The sequence below is a fragment of the Wasmannia auropunctata genome, unplaced genomic scaffold, assembly GCF_000956235.1.
Source record: "Wasmannia auropunctata unplaced genomic scaffold, wasmannia.A_1.0 LD336111.1, whole genome shotgun sequence".
Taxonomy (NCBI): domain Eukaryota; kingdom Metazoa; phylum Arthropoda; class Insecta; order Hymenoptera; family Formicidae; genus Wasmannia; species Wasmannia auropunctata.
Window position 1 is genome coordinate 71,498 of NW_012026779.1, and position 287 is coordinate 71,784.

The window sequence follows — 287 nt, forward strand, 5'->3', positions numbered from 1 at the left end:
TATATTTTTCTTTCGTTATTGGAAGTAGTTCTACTCGTCCCTGGTATGCTTCAGCTATTTCCTTAATAACAAAATGTGCATCGTAACCGGACAAATTGTGAAAAACTACTGGAATGCAATGCGAATCTTGGTAATTTAGGTTACAATTTGAATGTGCCGGACCTCTATATCGTCCAGTCAAATGACAGTGATCGCGTACCCGCGAGTCGTCAGGCGCAAACGGTTTCTCGCACACATGACAGTGTGTAGCGTTGTGAAATCTTTCCCAATCGTTTCGCGTGAAATCT